At 48.3% G+C, this 2,423-nt stretch overlaps 1 protein-coding gene across 1 annotated transcript in view; it reads right to left on the bottom strand.

The window, feature by feature from the left end:
* Positions 1–684, bottom strand: part of LOC108792455 (zinc finger protein 235-like) — a 14,541-nt gene extending 13,857 nt beyond the window's left edge. The window contains exon 1 of the mRNA XM_018563244.1: positions 616–684. The gene's annotated coding sequence lies outside the window, so the exon portion shown is untranslated. The remainder of the gene's footprint in view (positions 1–615) is intronic.
* Between the last annotated feature and the right edge of the window lie 1,739 nt (positions 685–2,423).

Genomic DNA, 2,423 nt, shown 5'->3' with positions numbered 1-2,423 from the left:
GGGGGGGGTAGAGGGTAGGTTGTCATCTCTTTTCAATATTGGGCTGCAGAAGGGTGTTGTGGGGTATCTCAGTACAGTGTTGGGTTGTAGTAGTGTTTTGGGGTGTCAGCTGTCACCTCTCCAGTTTTGAGGTGCAGTAGGGTGTTGTAAGGGGAAGTAAGGTTGTGTAGGGTGCTCTGCAGGGTGCAGTAGGGTGTTATGGGGTATCTCAGTAGGATGCTGGGTTGTAGTAGGATGTTGGGGTGTCAGCTGTCGCTTCTCTCCAGTGTTGGGGTACAGTAGGAAGTAGAAGGATGCAGTGGGGTGTAGTAGGGTGTCATGGGGTATCTCAGGAGGGTGTTGGGTTGTAGCATGGTGTTGGGGTTTCAGCTGTCACCTCTCTCCAGTGTTGGGGTGCAGTAGAGTGTCATGGGATATCTCAGGAGGGTGTTGGGGCATAGCATGGTGTTGGGGTGTCAGCTATCTTCTTTCTCCAGTGTTGGGGTGCAGCAGGGTGTTATGGGTATCCCAGGAGGGTATTGGGGTGTCAGCTATCACCTCTCTCCAGTGTTGGGGTGCAGTGTGTCATGTGGAGGGTATTGGGGTGTAGCAGAATGTTGAGGTGTCAGCTCTCACCTCTCTCCAGTGTTTTATCTTCCTAAGCAGAAAATATTAGGCAAGAAGCTCATTTCTGCTGCGCATGCGCGGTGTCAGGCAGCCGGGCATCGCACAGATCGAACTCTTTACATTCCGCGCATGCGCTCCAATGCCCCAACGCCTCGAATAACCACTGTACCGTGACGGACGCTGTCTACACTGCGCCTGCGCGCCACGTCCTGTGATGGAGTCTAGCGCGGCCATATTTACTATGGGCAAACCGCTGCTTAAAGACCGGCAGAGTGTGGGCAGATTTTATACAGTGTCTGTCAAGCTGGACATAGAAGATGTGGGGTAATCACACTAGGCTCTGCTTACTGTCCTTCTATTTTGTTGCCAATGTAATGCCACAATTGCCACTTTGTTGCCAACAATCACCAGTATGTTTTCCACATTTGTTGCCAACATATTGCCAGTGAATGTCCATGGTTGACCACAATTGTGCATCGCCATGATTGGTCATATGTCACCAGACAACGCTGATATTATTTGCATTGAACACTGCCATGTATTATGGAACCTGAATTCAAGGCTTGGTGCTGCCACCTCCATGTAGGGTTGCCACCTGTCCAGGATTCACCTGGACAGTCCGGGTTCTGAATGCTGTGTCCAGGTTTTTTAATGGCAGCAGAAACCCGGACACAAGATGTAAGGCAGACAGGGGCAACCAAAATTAAGATAGGGGCTACTGGCCCCCCACTGAAATTAGTCTCAACAGTGATATTTACATATGAATAAGCCACAACTCATTCTCCCAAAAAAATGTGCGCGTGTCGCTAGAGTGTTCGGGTTTTGCTTGAAGAAATGGTGGCAACCCTACTCCATGAAGACTTAATCCTACTGTCCCGGAGGATCGCACTCCTGGCCGGACAAAAACCCAAATCCAACTGGGTGGGTGTGGTGGTGACAACGGATGCCTCCGTGAAATGTAGATAGATGAAAGTAGTCACTCGCACTCCATTTTAAAGTCAATGCTGTTTATTGACTGAGATAACACACATCGCCTTAGCGACGTTTCGAGACCATGCGTCCCCGTCGCTAAGGAGATGTGTGTTATCTCAGTCAATAAACAGCATTGACTTTAAAATCATGGAGTGCGAGTGACTACTTTCATCTATCTACTCCATGAAGAGTCTCAAGGGGTTCCACAATACCCAGCTATGCTAATGCCCTTGGCAGGTGTTTAATACAGATACAGTCTACAATACTTTCTGGTATTTACTGCTGTCCAGGGCTCCATTAAAAGGATTTCCCCTCACTTCCTGTGCTGGTGACAACGATGCCACCATTTCTCGGAAAACAATACCAGGCCATAGGATCTCTTTTGTAATAATAACATTGACAACAACTCTGATTTTCATTGGCTAGTCCAGTATAATGCCGGCCGTGAGTCACCTCTAACTCTGGTGTTAAGGGAAGACTACAACCCTTGTCAGATTTTTATTGCCGTCTGTGTTCCTGTTGCAGATTTTCCCTGACGTCTAAGGATGAGCTTTAGATTTGGGTCGACCATGAACTCCGCCTGAAGCCAAGCTGTTCGCCAAACAATTTGCCAGTTCCCACCTGCCGAACCTCCGTCTGTATCCTAGCAACCAATGGCATTGTGCGTCGTGCAGCTTTAGGGGATCGCTCTACATTATAGACTATAATATGGCTAATGGTTTGACCTGACCATCACACCTATATAAGCTTTTTAGGCATCCCATCCCAAAACCATGGATATTCATTTAGAGTCGCTCCCCCCCTTCCCTTTGTAAAGACGTTCCATAAGATTTTGGGGTGTGTCT

Source organism: Nanorana parkeri, unplaced genomic scaffold (assembly GCF_000935625.1).
Source record: "Nanorana parkeri isolate BGI_ZX_2015 unplaced genomic scaffold, ASM93562v1 scaffold644, whole genome shotgun sequence".
Classification (NCBI taxonomy): Eukaryota; Metazoa; Chordata; class Amphibia; order Anura; family Dicroglossidae; genus Nanorana; species Nanorana parkeri.
Note: the sequence above shows the minus strand (reverse complement) of the source record. Positions and strands in the feature narration are given on the sequence as shown.